Source organism: Vombatus ursinus, unplaced genomic scaffold (assembly GCF_900497805.2).
Source record: "Vombatus ursinus unplaced genomic scaffold, bare-nosed wombat genome assembly UNPS02015255.1, whole genome shotgun sequence".
NCBI lineage: Eukaryota > Metazoa > Chordata > Mammalia > Diprotodontia > Vombatidae > Vombatus > Vombatus ursinus.
Window position 1 is genome coordinate 30,126,984 of NW_020955033.1, and position 18,411 is coordinate 30,145,394.

Consider the following 18,411-nt stretch of genomic DNA (forward strand, 5'->3'; position numbering starts at 1 on the left):
TTTTAAAAGGGGGCAGAAAATCAAATGAACAAAAGAGCAAATGAGAAAGGTGAAATCACAACAAAACTACAAGAAGTAAAAATAATTATCAGAGCCTGTTATACACAGGTATATGCTTTTAAAACTAAGAGTATGAAAGAAATAGAATACCTTCAAAAATATAAAATACACCCAATCTAATAGAAGATTAAATAATCCAATCTCAAGAAAGGAAATAGAACTAACTGTAAAGGTACTACCATGGGGGGAAAAACTGGTCCTGATAGATTCATTGGAGTACTCTATCAAACTTTTAGAGTTGATAACAATACTATACAAATCATTGTATATGTATATAGTGAAGGACACGTTGACTCACATGGTCTTCAAGTAGGAGGAGCCCTCAGATGACCAGGAAAATGTGTCAGGGAAATAACAGGCAATCAAGTCCCAGGCTCACTTTTTCTCCTAAGGAAAATTAATCCTTCTCTCAGGAGGGAAAGAGGAGAGGTATGCTTAACCCAGATTGTGGGTAAAAGCTGGTAGATACTAGTTCTATCACAGTATCCTGCCAGATTCCTTTTATGAAACAAATATAGTACTAAGTCCTTAAGACCTTTTTTAATATCGGAAAAAGTATTTGTTCTGTTTCGTTTTTTATTTTTGGCTAGGCAATGGGGTTAAGTGACTTGCCCAGGGTCACACAGCTAGTAAGTGTCAACTATCTGAGGTCAGATTTGAACTCAGGTCTTCCTGACTCCAGGGCCAGTGCTCTATCCAGTGCCCCAAAAAGTATTGATTTTTTTTAAAAAAGCAAATATCTTAAGCAATGAGGATGCACTACAACCTTTCCCCATAAATACAAGAGTAAAGCAAGGATATCCATGCCCATTCTCCTTGCTGTTATTTTATATAGTTCTGGAAATGCTACCAATAGCAATAAGACAAGAGAAAGAAATTAAAGGCACAAAGATCGGTCAATAAGAGATAAAACTATCCTTATTTGTTGATATGGTGTATTTAGAAAATCCCAGGGACTCAGTAAACACAACAGTTAATAACTTCATCAGAGTTACATACTACAACATAAACTCTCAAAAAACAGCAATGTTTTTACATAATAATAAAAAACCCAAAAGACTATAATAGAAATAACTACAATGTGCATAAGATATCTGGGGATTAATTTACTGAAGCACACAAAAGACTTGTATAGATTAAAATGCAAAGTGCTCCTTAAAGAAATAAAGAACAAGATAGCTGGTGATATTACATTGCAAATAGTGCCAGGGCTGGAGTCAGGAAGACCCCAGTTCAAATCCAATCTCAGACATTTTATTAGCTATTTGTCCTTGGGCAAGTCACTAAACCGCTGTTTGCCTCAGTTTCCTCAACTGTTAAATGGGAATAATAATTCCCAGGGTTGTTTAAGGGTCCAGTGAGATAATTTATATTTGTAAAGTGGCTTAGCACAGTGCTTGGCACACAGGAGGTGCTATATAAATGCTATTATTATTATTATTGTAAACAAATTGAATAGCTAGAGGAGTATTCAGAGCTTGGGGCTGGGCCACACCTATATAATAAAAATGACAATATTACCAAACTTAATTTATACTCTTAATAGTCTACCAATCAAATTATCACAGGAATACTTTAGAGGACTTGTTAAAATAATAAAATTACTTTTAAAAATAGAAGATTTAGGATATCAAGGGAAATGATGAAAAGAGGTGAGGAATGAGCGCTTCCAGACTTCAAACTATATTGTAAAGCAGCAGTCATCAAAATTATCTAGTCTTGGTTAAACACTAAAGAGGTAGATCAATGGAACAGTCTGGACAATGGAGAATCAGAAACAATGGAACTTAATTCCCCAGTGTTTGAAGAACTGGAAAACATAAATTACTTAGGAAAAGAACTCTCTATTTGATAAAAATTGCTGGAAAAACTGGAAAGCAGTCTGACAGAAATTATACTGAGATCAACATGTTACACCATATTACATAATAGATTCTAAATGGACACATGACCTTAATATTAAAGATTACACTATAAAAAATTCAAAGAGAAGCAGATCATATACCTTTCAAAGTTATGGTTAGTAGATGTATTCTTAACCAACAAAGGATAGAGGTAATTACAGAAGATAGAACAGATATTTTTGATTATATAAAACCAAAAAACTTCTACACAGACAACATTAACGCACCTAAGATAAGAAGGGAAGCAGTAAAGGGGGGGTGAGGTGGGGAATCTTTGTATCAAATTTCTCAGATAAAAGTTGATATTCAAGATATATAAACAATTAACAGATATATTACGTGAAAATATTTTGTATCATTTTTCAGAAAAAAGTTGATACTCAAGATATATAAACCATTAATAGATATATATTAACTGGGGGGGGAAATCTTTGTATAAAATTTCTCAGATAAGGGTTGATATCCAAGATATAGAAACAATTAACATATATGTATCTATATCTATATAACATCTATATATCTATATATAACATGTATCTATATCTATACATAGTTGTGTATGTGTGTGTATAGATATATATAGATATATATATATATCTATACACACACTTCTCCATATAAGCAGGAGCAGCTAGGTGGTGCAGTGGATAGAGCACCTGGAGTTAGGAGGACCTGAGTCAGCAGGACCTGAGTTCAAATTCGACCTCAGACACATAGCACTCACTAGCTGTGTGACTCTGTGCAAGTCATTTAACCCCAACTGAGTTAAAAAAAAAAGCATATAAGCAAAAAGTTCTCAAAAGAATTGTAAGAATGTTCCAAATCACTAATAATAAAAGAAAAGCAAATAAAAAACTCTAAGGTTTCACCTTATACCCTGTAAATTGACAAAGATAACAAATGATGGGAATAGCCAATGTTGGAGGGAGTCTGAGGAGGTAGGCACACTATTGCATTGGTGTCAGACTCAAATACATAGAGTACAATAAAAACAGAAAAAACCATGAAAAAAAAAATCAAAATCAAGTTACAAAATTACAGAGAAAAAGTATGGCTCAATGAAAGGCTACATGAGAAGACACTCCATGCCACTCCCATCCCTTTGGAGAGGTGGGAAGCCCACAGCCCAGACAGTTATTAAGTCAGTCAGTCAGTTAGATGTTGTGCAGTCCAATTAAAATGGAGCTCAATTGACAACATGACTCTTAGTCACCACCATAACAATGCAGCTGCAAAGGACCCTCTGCTTTCCCTTCTCAAACCAGAGGTGACAGCAGAGAGCCCTGGTATGAAAAGCTTCCCTTTTCTCCAATTCCAGGTGGTGCGGAAGGGCAATAGCTGTTACTGGAACTCTTGGCCAATTGAGTAAATTTTCTCTGACCAATCAAGAATCACTCAGCTGAACCTTCCCATAGTTGACTGCTTCTAACTGCCAGGGGTCCACAAGATCAGCTTTTTCAGCCCCGCTGCTGTGTCTTCAACTCTTCTCAGGTTCCTTTTCTTCTGCTTCTGCTGCTGCTGCCTTTGCTGTGATGCATCTTCAACACCTGAAATGAGAGCCTTACAAGTCATATGGGGGGGCTGCTAGGAAGCACAGTGCATAGAGCTCAGGCCTGGAGTCAGGAAGTTGTCGATGTTGCGAAGTTTCAGTAATGCTCAACTCTCTGTGACCCCATTTGGGGTTTTCTTGGCAAAAATACTGGAGGGGTTCGCCATTTCCTTCTCCAGCTCATTTTACACCTGAGGAAACCAAGGGCAAAGAGGGTTAAGTATCCTGTTTGATTTCTTACATAGATTTGGACCTCACATCTATTAATTTTCAACACCGATTCTATGAGCATTAACTTCTTACGAACCATGACAATCCTCTTGTTTGGTGCATTTAACATATTTATAACATTTATTCATGACCAAGTAAGTTCACAATTAAAATGAATTTAATTTCTTTTGTTAATATATACTATACATAACACTCACTAGCTGTGTGACTCTGGGCAAGTCATTTAACCCCAACTGCCTCACCAAAAAAAAAATATATATATATACTATAGTCTTATGTCAAACCCAAATTGGGTAAAAACAAAAGATAATTTTTATTTCATTGAACATATATATATGTATATATGTATATACACATATGTGTGTGTATAGGGCTGGTGATCTTCCATCAAAGGAACTGGATCTTTGGTATGTTACTCTCTGATTACTCCAATTAATACAATGATGTAGGTTGTTCTCTTTAAAATCTTCTTAATCTGAAGTGATGTTTTTCTTGGTTTCTTTTTCATTTTTAAAGTTTCATTGATGTTCTATTTTTACATTACAAACATTTCCAGATTCCCCCCACCCTATGAGAGATGTCTTATAACAAAGTAAAACAATTAAGTAAAACTAATAATACAATGACCTCATCTGACAATGCATGCAACATTCTACATTTGTAGCACTCCTTACCAATTTTTGAATAAACAGAAATCTCCACACCCCATTGGGAAAAAAAGAGGAAAAACTCTTTACAACAAATATTCATAGTCAGGCAAAACAAATTCCCTCAATGGCTATGTACAAATGTGTGTGTGTGTGTGTGTGTGTGTGTGTATTTCTATACCCCAAATCCATCACTCCTCTGTCATGGAAAATCAAATCCATGCTTTGATAGTATATTTCAGCAACAGTAAACTAGAATCATGAACGGATATTCAAGAGAGCCTCTAGAGCAGGGGAGTGACCTGAAAGATTTTTAGGAAATGAGCTAAAGTGGAGAAAGATTAGATGCAAGGTCAATTTGGAGACCATAGTCACAGTTTATAGTTAATAAGGACTTGAGCTAGGGTGGTGGAAATATGAGTAGAGAAAATGAGGTGGTTATGATATGTAAGAGGGAGACTTCCTCTAAAGATACCTTCCTTCCCAATGAGATTTCCAAGAAAAGCTGAAGGTCTGGAACACTTAGAGGACAGAGATATTGTAATGTAAAGTTGAAGGCACACAAATGAAAAATATATATTCCCTGCCCTAGAAAGAGCTTGAGGCTTGAATAGGAAAATGCAAGTGAGACAATTAACCTGACTCACATGGCATTCATATCTTTGTGCCTAGCTAATCATCTACATAAGACCCCTCAAATGAGTGTGGAAGGTAGAATTGACTGAATTAGAACTGATCCTTACTGAGGACCTTACTGAAGAAAGGAGTTTTGAGCCAGGAAGCATTATAGAACAGGAGAGGCAAAGCCTCTTCTATCTCTTGCCTAGAGATGACTAGCAACCTCAGGTCTGAGGTTCTTAGGGAGTCCAAAGGAAGCAGCTTCTATTGATCTTAAGCTAAGGGCTATTACCCTTGCTTTAAAAGCACTGTAACCCTCTAGCTGAAAAGAGCACTATAACATTCCAACTGAAGAGAGGACAGTACCACTCAACCAAACCACAGGCTGAAGGTAGAAAAAGACTAGCTCTCCATTAAAGAATGAGCCTGGGGATCTAGCAGAACTACTCATCCAACACAGACATTGTTCTCTAAGAAGAGCCCGATGGCTGAGCAACCAGCTGCACCTGTAACAAAGCCTGCACAGCCTCCAAGTGACCTACTTGTCACAGCTAAACAGTAGATTGGCCATCTAATCATCCATCCAAGACACCTTACTGCACTACTAGGAGTAAGCCCAAGTGACTTATCCCTTCTGCTAAGATACTGAACCCAGAAAGGAGCCGGTCTAGCTGAGTAGCAATTCATTAATCACCTATGCCATGCCCCATGAAGAAGAAGAAGAAGAAGAAGAAGAAGAAGAAGAAGAAGAAGAAGAAGAAGAAGAAGAAGAAGAAGAAGAAGAAGAAGAAGAAGAAGAAAGAGAGAGAGAGAGAGAGAGATGACATTAAGATTCTAGACTATGGTTCCAGAGTTTCTAAGCCCAGGTATACTCCCTACATGTGCCTCACTACTGTTATACTTTTAAGTTCATATCTACTCTTCCCCTATGGACTGACTCTGTGTTTGATTGCGATAGTATAACCCTGTATTGAGGGGGTGAGAATGCTTTGTTCTTGTTATACTATTTGCTAATGAACAAATTGAGCCTCCTGGCTGATTATTAAAGGAAGTGACATTGATGGGGGCTTATAGTCTAGTTTTAGGAGAATAACTAACCTAGGGCTACCCCTAGAACCCTGAAAGTAGTAACAGCCACCCCTTGGAGATCCAATCTTCCAGTGTCTATGCAAGTTGGGCTGGTGAGCCCAGAGGGATGTTACAGATCCATTTTGTAGAGATAGAATTGGCAAGACCTGGCAGCTGTTTGGATGTGAGTGGTCAGGGAGAGGGAAGAGTTTGAGGATGTCTTTGGGGGTATGATAATGAGTTCTGTTTTTGATGCATTGAGTTAAAGATTCCTATGGGAATTGGAAATATTATTGTTGTAAATATCTAATATGCATCTGGTGATCCAGAACTGGAGTTCAGGAGAGAGACCAGAGTTGAATAAATAAATCTGGGAGTCATCTACAAAGAGGTTATAGTTGAATCTATAAGACCTGAAATAGAGTAGCACCAGAAAAGATGGGCAGACCTTTTTTTTTTCTTTTCTTTTCTTCCCACTCTTAGGAACTAACGGTTCCCAAAAGATTTCTCAGTATACAAGGACAAAGAATTTATAAGGGAAAGATAATCCTATTGAAAAAAAGAGGAAAAGAAGGAGAAGGAGGAGGAGAACTTACCATTGAATAATGACTGGTTCTTTAATTCTGTGTCACAATCCACAGCATATTCAGTACATATATGAATGGCTTTGAATAGCAGAGATATAACTGACTTTGAATTAGTGCTTGAAGGTTTGCAAAGTCTTCTGTTTCTTCTGATCCTCTCAACAGCTTTGGGAGGTAGGTATTGTTATTATCTTATAATGAAGATAATGTTAATAATATAATAACATAATATATATTATATCCTGCTACTAAGTATACTTAGTGACACTAGTTTCCAGTGAAAGCCACCATAATAACACACTTAGAGAAAGAGAGAGAGAGATGGCAAAATGAATGTTCACAAATGAATGAAATTTATTTCACATAGAACTAAAAGAAGTCACAACTCCTAATGGGCTTTCTCCTTTATAGAGACTGTCTGTAATTACACAGATTTCTCTTCAATATTCAATCAGGGATTTATCTAAGGGAAGTATTTCCCAGAAGCTGTGGAGATTACATTTTGAAAACTCTCCCTGACTTAAGTAGTTCATGAGACATGAATGGGATATTGAAGACTAGGGTGTATTTAAGGAGATTTTCAGTGCTCTTTCTGTTTCTTTGTCAGTCTCCGTCTATACCTTTGTCTCCTCTATGTCCATTTGTCCATTTGTCTCTTTATATTTATGTCTCTATTGATCTGCCTGTCTCTCTCTCTCTCTTCTCCTGCCCCCTGCCCCCAACCAAGTGAAGATTTTGGCTAAATTAAAGAAGTCCATTGTTGACATTTCTTTTATCTACTAATGTTAATTACTCTAGAAATCAATCATAATGTTCTAATGATGCCACCTCTTGGTATGCCTCTTACTTCAACCAGTGAAACACGATTCATTTATTTGAATTCAAGAAGAATTGGGGTGAGAATTGAAGTCATATTTCAAGCAGATAGAGTACCACACATTTTCACACTTTCATAGCCTTCCCATGAGTGAAGAAAACAGCTGTGTTTATCTGTTCACGGCTGACGAAATCCATTTGTTGGTACTGTGCTATCAAAGTTACTCTCTCCAAAGCAAATCTGGCAGTATTTTAATTTCTAATTATCACACATGCTTGCACATATCTGTAGAGGGAGGACTGCTGATATTAACGTAATATTGGAGATACTGAAATATTCATCAGACAGGAGCTCTGCCAACGAACTCAACAGCCCAACTGCTTCCCCAAATCACACATAAGGTGCAGGAGATTTGGGAATGTGGAACACCAGCAAGGCATTAGCTGCTTAGGCACTTAGTCTGAAATACATACAGTGAGCAGACAATAGTAGCTAAACTCTTATTTGTAGAGAGGGGCATGATAGGAGAAGATATCTCTAGAGGGTGAACGGAGGCAGTATCTACTGCTCCCTTCTACCATTATCTCAAACAAACAAATTGAGGTTTGCTCTGCAGTCAGAATTACAGAAGTTAGGGGGAACATGTGTCTTCTGAATATTTGGGAGGTATTCTTCTGCACGTTTTGGGAGGGAAATTTGACAAATGATTATGCAGCAGTCAGCTAGTAAAGTTAGGAATTTAAAGTTTGGCATTAGAAGTCCTTTGCAAACTGACTCCATCCTTTCTCCCCTGCCCTGCTTTCTCAGATTTATTATGCATCACTCTCCTCCATGCACTCTAGGGTCCAGCCAAACTGGCCTACTTAGTCTTCCTCACACACAACATTCCATCTCCTAGCTCTGTGCCCTTGTTCCCAAACCTCTAATGCTCTCCCTCCTCACCTTTTCTCTTAGAACCCCTAGATTCTTCCAGTACTCAATTTAAGTACCACCTCCTGAGTGAGGGCTTTCCTCATTTTCCCAGCTGCTATTTTCTCATTTTATCCTCCATTCAGTTTAGTCGTTCAGTTGTGTCCAACTCTTTATGACTCTGTAGACCACAGCATACCAGTGCTGTCCGTGGGGTTTTCTTGGCAAAGATATTTTGTGGTTTGCTATTTCCTTCTCTAGTGGATTAAGGTAAATAGAAGTTAAGTGACTTGCCCAAGGTCACACAGCTGGTAAGTGTCTGAGGCCATATTTGAACTCAGGTCTTTTTGACTCCAGGCCCAGCACTCTATCCACTGAACCACCTAGCTGCCTCCTAGGCAAACAGGAGTTAAGTGACTTGCCCAAGGTCACACAGCTGGTAAGTATCAGAGGCCAGATTTGAACTTAGGTCTTCCTGATTCCAGGCCCATTGCTCTATCCACTGTGCCACCTAGCTACCACCAGTTCCCTATTACCCTATATTTATTTTGCACATATTTTATGCTTACATATATGTACACATTATTTCCCTTCATAGAATGCAAGCTCCTTGGGGGGCAGGAATTGTTTCACTTTTTTCCTTGTATAACCAATACCTAACAGGGTTTGACACATACTAGGTGCGCGATAAATGTTTATTGATTGATTCTGGAAGCTTTTCAAGTACCTATGCAGTCATAGTAACTGGCATATTTTCCATTTGTTTAGTTCACAGCTAGAAGGAGCTGTGATGAGTTTGTACTCTAAAAGCCCTGGTGTGAGTCTTGGCCTTTCAGACTTACCAGCTGTGTGATGATGCGGGAGCCACTAAACCACTAAACCACTTAGGCAACTACTTAGTGCTTATCCCTAGGTCTGGGACTCTCACTGATGGAGGGATTTCCCAGAGATTTTGCATAATCAGTTATAATTATGCAATTGCATATTATAGTGTCTTAAATTTCACATCATAGGCTCATGTGATTCTCACAATAGCCTTGTAAGATAGGTAAAGGAGGCAGGGTTTCATGTTTTTTTTTTAATATTTATTTTTTATTTATTTTTTGTTATCTTTTAGTTCCAAGCTGTTTGCCTCCCTCACTCGCTCCCAACCCCTCACTAGAGAAGACCAACATACAATACATACTACTTTTTATGATAGGGACCATGGGGCCTTTCTCTGGAGATGGATAGCATCTTCCTCCATAAGTCCTCTGTAGCTGATTTGAATATTCATGTAACTCAGAGTAGCTTAATCATTCACAGTTATTCTTCAAACAATATTGCTTTTACTGTATACAACATTCTCTTGGTCCTACCCACTTTACCTTCCATTATTTCATGCTAGTCTTGCCATGTTTTTCTAAAATCAACTTGGTCATCATTTCTTACAGCACAGAAGTATTCCATCATATATTACAACTTGTTTAGTTATTCCCCAATTGATGGGCATGCCCTCAATTTCCATTCTTTGCACTACAAAGAGAGCTTCTATTAAGTATTTTGGAACATATAGGTTCTTTTCCTTTATCCCTGATCACCTTGGGAAATACACCTAATAGTGTTATTGTTGGGTCAAAGGGTTTACACAGTTTTATAACCCTTTGGGCATAATTCCAGATTGCTCTTCAAAATGGTTGGATTAGTTCACTATGTGTTCCAATATTTCTATATCCCTTTCATCATTTGTCATTTCCCACTTCCGTCATTTTAACCAATCTGGTAGGTGTGAGATGGTATCTCAAAGTTGTTTTCATTTGCATTTCTCTAATCAATAATGATTTAGAGCATTTTTTCATATGACTTTATATAGCTTTGATTTCTGCTTCCAAAAACCACCTGTTCATATTCTCTGATGATGTATCAGTTGGGGAATGACTCATATTCTTATAAATTTGACAAAATTCTCTATATATTTGAGACAGGAGACCTTTATCTGAGAAACTGTCTATATAATTCCCCCTCCTACCCAATTTTCTGCTTTCCTTCTAATTTTGGCTACCTTGGTTATATTTATACAAAAACATTTTAATTGAATGCAATCAAAATTATCCATTTTACATCTTACAACGCTCTCTACCTCTTGTTCATTCACAAATTCTTCTCCTTTCCATAAATCTGATGGGCAATATGTTCCATGTTCTTCTAATTTACTTATGATATATGCCTTTATGTCTATTTTGTGTATCCATTTTGATCTTATCTTGACAAAAAGTATAAGATCTAGGTCTATACCTAGTTTTTGCTTTCCAGTTTTCCCAACAAATTTTACCAAATAGTGAATTCTTATCCCAAAAGCTTAAATATTTACATTTATCAAACATCAGGGGAGGCAGTATTATATATAGTACAAAGAGCCCTGGACTTGGCCTTAGAACAGGAATGTTGTGAGGGTTCAAATGAGATAATGGATGTAGAGGACTTTGCAAACTTAAAGCACTACATAAACACAGTTATCATTATTATTTTTTATTAGCAGTCACCAGGCCTCCATTCTTGCGTTGACTTCGTTCCCTGAGCCCTCTATTGGACTCTTGCTGAGCTGAAGCAATGTTTATAGAGCAATACAGGAATGTGTAGATCAATATTAAATGTTAAATAACCAGCCTCTGGGAAGGGAGGAGGGTGGAAAAGTATGCATACACTTTACATTTTAATCTGTATTACTAATACTTTTTAAAAAATCTAGATAATCAATAAAACAATAAATCAAGCCTTGATTAATAGGCCAATTCTGTGGTTAAATCCTCACACTGGAAATTTAGCAATTGATTCTCCCAAGCCTGTTAGAGCTAGATTCAGCATACCTCTGAGTCAGGATGCTGGGGCTCTAGTTGCATAAGAACCATCAATGTACTTACCTTAGGCAAGTCACTTATCTTTTCTCTTCAGGTTCTTTTTGTAAAAGTTGATTCTCTCTTTCTTCTTTTTACTTTGCTGAAATTTCCCAATGACTACCCTCCTCTTCAGCCCCTGCTCTGACAATAGAATTCTCCTTCAAAAGCAAAAAGTACAGCTAAGGAAAACCAATCAACACATTGGCCAACTCTGACAATGCATGTCTCATTCTGCACCTCCAGTCCACCCACCTGTCTGCTGAGAAACAGGAGGAATGAATCACTGTCAGTTCTCTGAAGTCACAATTGGACATTGCATTGCTTGGCCATCGTACCCTAGGGAACACGGGACCCTGTCTTGCAGCTAAAAAGGACTATACAATTGCCTATACATATTGTATGTCCCAGAAGAATGTGAACTCCTTGAAAGCAGGGACTGCTTTGATTTTCTATTTGTATCTCCATGCCAGTTAGCACAGAGAATTCATACACAGTAAACATTTAACAAATGTTTTTTTACTCATTCATCTGAAATCTTTTGTATATTTCACATCCATTGTGTAAATTGTTCTCCTATTTCTGCCTACCTCACTCTGCATCATGTCATAAAACTTCATCCCATGTTTTTCTAAATTTTTTATATTCATCATTTCTAATGGCATAAAAATATTCTATTACATTCACGTACCATAATTTTTCAGCCATTACCCAATTAATGGGTATCACCTTTGTTTCCAGTTCTTTGCTACCACACACCCAAAAAACATTGCTACAAATATTTTGATATATATCAGATCTTTTCCTCTACCTATGATCTCTGCCCCACAATTTCTGAATCTATAAAAGGTACAGGACTGGATGATTTCTAATGTCCCTCTGTGTACTAAAATTTTGCTATTATTTAATTTCTAGATGAGACCATAGAAATAGAGAAGGGAAGCAACGTGCTTCAATGATCATTTTCATACAGATGACTCCAGAGTTTCTATCTCTACCTTCAATCTCTCATCAGAGTTTTAGTCCTACATTTCCAACTTCCTGATGGCTATCTTTAACTGGGTGTCCTACCAACCGTCACTTTAAACTGAACAAATCCCAAACTGAACTCATCATCTTTCTTCCCCAAACCTGACTCTTTCTCTAACTTCTCTTATAACTCCAGAGTTATTTTGACTCTTTCTTCTCTCCTCATCCTATGCACCCAAGAAGATGTCAGATTCGGTGGTAGTTATCTCCAGGATCTATTTTACACCCATTTTTCCTCTCCACTTCTACTGTAGCTCATTCAGGACTTTCTCTATTCTTGCCTAGATTCTTATAGTATCTAATGGGGCTCCCCACTTGTGGTCTACTCCGTCTCCAATTCATCTTTCATCCTATCCGTACCCTTCTCTTGATTCACATAGCCACCACTCTATTTCAAGCCCTCATCTCCTCTCCATTACATTGGTATCCTAATTAGTCTTCCTGATTCATTCCTCTTCTCCACTCCAATTCATCCTTTGCAAAGCTGACAAATTGATTTTCCTAAAGTATAAGTCTAACAATGTCATTAACCTATTCAATAAAATAGAGCGGCTCCATAATGCCTCTAGGGTCAAATAAAAGTTTCTCTACCGTATAATAATAGCAATAATATTAATAATAATAATGTTGACGATAATAACTAGCATTTATATGGCACTTTAAGGTTTGCAAAGCACTTTACAAATATTATTTCATTTGATCTTCACAACAACCCTAGGAGTAGGTGCTATTATTATCCCCATTTTATAGATGAAGAAACTAAGACTGAGAAGTTAAGTGATTTTCCTCCCCCACCCCCCAATCTCCTTAAGGCTACTAGAGAATCCTGGAGAAATGTAACCTATCTGATCTTCAGAAAATGGGGGCCAAAGTAGTCTGTGTTACACTCTGAATGGAGTCCTAACTTTGATCTCAGTCTTATGCCTCCATTTTTTCACCTCACATTAGCTTCTCAAACCTTTGAAATCTAGTTTATGATCCCATCAATAGATAGAAATTGCTGTCTCTCAGGTTAACCAAAGCTTAGTTGCTAAATTTGAATCTTTATCTTACTGACTTTTCTGTAGTTCCTGACCATTTGCCTCCTCCTAGATATTCTCTCCTCCTTTGTCTTCAATAACATTGTGCTATCCTAGTTCTCCTCCTCCCTGACTTGCTCCTTGTCTATCTCCTTTGCCAAATAAATCTTTATTGATTTCCCATACCCTTAGAGTGGGTGTCCCCAAAATTTCTAGACTGGGCCCCATTCTCTTCTCTCTGTACTCTTTCCCCTAGTGATTTTATCTACTGCTCTGGGTTCAATTATCACCTCTCTTAGGAAAACGCTTAGCTTGATGTAGCTAACCTTACATCTTCATGTCATATTGTGAGAAAACCCAGCCAGCCTCTGTTGTTACTCTCAATCCCCTTTCACTATCCCCACCATCTGACTGGTGCCTTGGCAGAATGTATGCACTTTGAAAATAAAGATTGTGTCATTTTCTGTATTTGTATCCTCAGCACTCAGTATAGTTCCTGGCATATAATAAATGTTTAATAAATGTTCATTCTATCTATTTATCTGCTATCATCTATCATCTTTTTATCTGAAATAGAGTTCAATATCATCAGCTACCTAACTGGATGTCCTGTTGGTATTTCATACTCACATATATAAAACAGAAGTAATATTTTCACCTAAATTTATCCTTCCAATCTTCTTTATTTTTTTAGAATAAATACTTATTAACTTCTTTTGTTACATTACCAGATTTTCTCCCAGTATACTTCTCCCTCCCTTTTCCCTGAGAGCCATCCCATTTAACAAATAATATTTTTAAAGAAAAAGTGGAAGAGGAAGAAATTCAGACAAAATCAGCAAAATTGATGAATGCATCAAAAAACTCTGAAAATACATACATGTATCTCACTCATGGACTATTCGCCTCTGGAAAGGAATAAGGGTGTATGGGGGGTGAGGGAGGAAGATATGTGTATCTTTTCACAGTCCTTTTGAACCCTGCTTGCTCTTGGCAATTTTGCCACATTCACTGTCAATGACAGAGTTGTTCTTTCCGTTTACATTGGTGTATTCATTATTTTACTCATGTTTCCTTGGCTGTGCTTGCTTCACTTCCTCATGCAGGAGGTGGCACCTAAGCAGTGCCAACCAAATGATTTTGCCAGCCTGGCCCCAAAAAAGAGAAATGTCTAATAGAAGATTCTTTCTGATTTAAGTTCAGGGCACACTGAGATTGGAAAGAAAACATTCATGGAGAAAGTTCAGAAGAAAGATGGAACTGAGGATGTTGGGCAGATATAATTCTTAAGATTATTTTTAAAAATTAAAATTAGAGCACTCTCTTCTGTTATCATTTCAACAATTCAATGATAGAGCTGTCTCGATATGCAAATATTCCATTAGCCCTTCACATGCTTGCTATAATTACACAATCACAGAATAATATATTGAAGATGAATCTGATATATCATTATAGAAACTCCCTCCTTTAGGGAAAAAACAAAGAATATCATCAGTAATAGGGATTCTTGTTTACACGTACATTGACATATTTATTTGTCTCCAGTCTGATTCTTTTAGGGACTGATTTTCTTCAGGTTTCTTGTTTATAGGCCAGGGCTAATTTGCCTGGCTATGTTCACATATCTGCCAGGAAGAATTAATACTATGAAATCACTCCAGGAATGTCTTTCTCCTAGTAAATATTAGCTCTGTGACACTGTAATGGATTCCTCAACATAGGAACAAAAAAGTTCATTACTTTCTTTGTGAGGTCAGTTAGCGCTTAGATTGAGAAAACTGGTTGTTAAGACACTGTTCTTGATTCTACCATAGATCTTGTCATGAAATCTTGGCAAGTTTAGTTTTATCCCATAGCAGACACAATTATCTCACATGGGTGTTGAGAAGTGGAGTTAAAAGCTTATAAGGCAAATTTGTTCTATAGTAGGCCTTCACTGACAGATACTTACAACATTAGTTATTATTATTACTAACATGCAATGAACACTTTGGTATTATAATTGATTATTATATTATTATGATTAATAATAATAATTTAAGCTATTAAAGCTTAAAATGGCATTAAGACTTCTGGAAAACCCTGGATGATATTAAAAGTTTACAAAATGTTTTTTTCCCCAAATAATCCTATGAGATAAGCAGGGCAATTTCTAAGGTGTGCTTGCACCTTAGATTTAGTGATTAATTATTAGTAGTGATTGATTGTTGATTATTTATTATAGTGATTGATTGTTGATTATTTAAGTAATTAAGTGATTTGCCTATAATGATACAGCTAAGAAGTACTGAAACCAGGATTTGAACATAGGTCTCTTACTTTGGTTCCTATGTCCTTTCCACCAAAGCATAATTGGTATTGCAGAAGTTTGCAAAAGTGAAGAAGGTTCAGTCTCTATCACTCATTATTTGAAAATATTATAAGTTAAGATGCATAAATAACAAACAATATTAGTATACATGCATATACATGTAAACATATGCACATGTATTGCCATATACATGTAACTCCTATTTGTCAACTTAGCCGTCGTCAATGATAATCACTGTGACATTGGTTCTATTGTATTTATGAACTGGACTAGACATAATTTTCCCTTCCTTTCTCATCCTTTAGTAATCAACTACATATCCAGAACAGGACATATACTTATTTATGCACATATGCAAATCAACCATCCACCTGTTAGTTCTCATAAAACAAAACAAAATATTGAACAAAAGAGGTATAGAAACCTAGAAATGTGATGACACATTAAAGACTTCTTGAATATGCACCAATATGTTCTTACACACTAGATGGTTAAAATAGGTAGTGGAAACTATTGCTAGAAAAATGACTGATAAGCTATTTGAGTAGCAAATCATCATATGAAAGTTAACTTGTATTTTATAGGTCATGAAAGAACCAGTGTGTATGTCGAAAAGAAGATAAATTTTAATTATAACAAATTGAAAAGCTTTTTCATGAACAAAATCAGTGTGACCAGACTAAGGGAAAAAAAAGCAAGGAATTTTTGTATCAGACATTTCCAATTAAAAAAAAAGTATGATAACCAAAATCTCTAAGGGATTAATGCAAACCTATAAGACTAAGAACCATTTCCCAATAGACAAATAAATTGGCTAAGGGTACAAGCAAATACTTTAAAGACAACAAACAGAAACTATTGGCAATCACATGAAAAAGTAATCAAAATTACTCCTAATAATCAAAGAAAGAGGAAAAGAACCAATATGTACAAAAATGTTTATAGCAGCTCTTTTTGTGGTGTCAATTGCAAACTGAGGGAATGCCCATATACCGGCAATCAGCTAAACAACTCATGGCATATGATTGTAATGGAATACTATTGTGCCATAAGAAACGACAAGCAGGATCGTTTCAGAAAAACCTGAGAAGACTTATACAAACTCATGGAAAATGAAGTAAGCAGAACCAGGAGAACATCATCCACAGTAACAATAATATTGTAATGATTATCAAATGTGAATGATTTAACTATTCTCAGCAATATAACGTTCAAAGGCAATTCCCAAAGATTTATTATGAAAAATGCCACTGATCTCCAGAAAAAGACCTAGTGGAGTCAGAATACAGATTGAAGCATACTTTTTTTAAGCTTTATTTTTCTTTTTTGGTTTTGGGTTTTTTTTTTTTTTGGTCTGTGTTTTCTTTCGCAACATGGTTAATATGGAAATATGTTTTGCATGACTACACATGTATAATCTATATCAAATTGCTTGCTGTCTCAAGGAGGGGGCAGAGGAGGGTGGAAGGAAGAGAATTCAGAGCTCAAAATGTAAAATAAAAATTGTTTTTACATTTAATTAGAAAAAAATATAAACATTTTCACTTAAAAATAATCAATGAAAGGCACATAAAAATAAGCATCAGTGAAGACCCATCAAATGAATAGTGTTGTTAAAAGTCAGTGTTGGGGGAGGTAGGAATATAGGCATGTGGGTTCAGTATAGGTTCACTAGTGGTAGAGCTATTCAATGGTCAAATGATCCTGGAAAATAATTTAGAATTATTTGAGAAAAGTCACTAAGTTGTTCATATTATTTGATTCATTATTGAGTTTATGCCCCAAGGGAGATTAATGACAGGAAGGAAGATCTCATATGTACCAAAATAGCAACACTATTTATAAAAGAAAAAATAAAGCTATACAGCTAACAACTAATTCTAGCTAACAAACTTCATTAGGGTATTAATATTTTTTTAATCACTATTATTTGCCTCTTAGTTCCTGTGGTTATATTAACTGAATTGGAGGTGAGGAGGACCAAATTTCTCTCACTCCAAATGCAAAGGAATTTTATTGTTCTTTAAGGGAGAATGAGTATGAAGAATTCTATGAAATCCTGGAACACATATATGAACTCATGCAAAGGGACATTGTTGTTGTTGTTCAGTCATGTCTGACTCTTCCTAACCCCATTTGGGGTTTTCTTGGCAAAGAGACTGGAGTGGTTTACCATTTTCTTCTCCAGCTCATTTTACAGATGAGAAAACTGAGGCAAAGAGGGTTAAGTGACTTGCTTGAGGTCACACAGATACTCAGTGTCTGAGGCCAGATTTGAATTCAGGAAGATGAGTCTTCCTAACTCCAATCCTGGCATTCTGCCCAGTGTGACATCTAGCTGCCTCACAGAGAGATATAAACCAAACCAAATAAACAATACACATGATCACTGCAATGATATAAATTAAGACAATATTAAAAGGCAACAAAAATCAGGTCACATAAAATGGACAATTCTGGTCCCAAATTATTAAAGTTAAAGCACATACCCTTCCTGTTAATAAATGACAAACAAAAAAATGGAAAATAACATGTACCACCAGTCAAAATCCCTACATGAGACAGTTTTATTTTACTTTTTTACTGAAAGGTATGAGGGGGACTGAGAAGTTGTTAGGGAGTGTCTGATGTCAAAATGAAATGCATCAATAAGCTTTTTTATAAATGTTAAGTAAAAAATAATGTGCATACCATAATTTTTATTATAGTCATTTTAAGGTACTATTAAAGTATGAATTGCATAATCATAAAATCACACAGTTAGAAGGGATCTCAAAGGTAGAAAATTC